General features: G+C 30.8%; 1 protein-coding gene across 1 annotated transcript in view; it reads right to left on the bottom strand.

Moving 5' to 3' along the window:
* LOC119585032 (myophilin-like) overlaps positions 1 to 474 on the bottom strand; it is a gene marked incomplete in the record, with an annotated part of 13,096 nt that overhangs the window by 1,349 nt on the left and 11,273 nt on the right.

Genomic DNA, 474 nt, shown 5'->3' with positions numbered 1-474 from the left:
GCTAAACAATGTAAAGCTGTACAAGAATGGTGATAATTTTATATGTGATAGTAACCTATTTAAATTATTTTTATAAGCTGACACAAAAGAAGGTATAGCACTGAAAATAAAGGAAATAAATATGTCATTTATAAAAATAAAATTATTAACAACGCTATAAAGATATGCATAATAATTATTGGTGATGAAACAGAGGATGGTAATAGTGAAGATTACTGTTTATAAGAAACGAGTGAAGGATACGATGGAGACGGAAAAAAACAGAGTGACACAGAGATCTGTAGATTTCACTAAAGAATTAAAAGAAACACGTAATACTGGCAGGGAAAAGTCCAAAACATTGATAAATGTGTACTTCTTTCGATGCAACTGAACATTTAACGTTTATCAGAATCTGAAAATCCTGTGTCTAAACTTTCTTTTACTGTTTATCATTTCTCACCCATTCTTATACCAACTCAAACACGCACGCCG

The sequence above is a fragment of the Penaeus monodon genome, chromosome 19, assembly GCF_015228065.2.
Source record: "Penaeus monodon isolate SGIC_2016 chromosome 19, NSTDA_Pmon_1, whole genome shotgun sequence".
In the NCBI taxonomy this organism is placed as follows: domain Eukaryota; kingdom Metazoa; phylum Arthropoda; class Malacostraca; order Decapoda; family Penaeidae; genus Penaeus; species Penaeus monodon.
The sequence above is the reverse complement of the archived record's forward strand: the minus strand, read 5'-3'. Positions and strand labels throughout refer to the sequence as shown.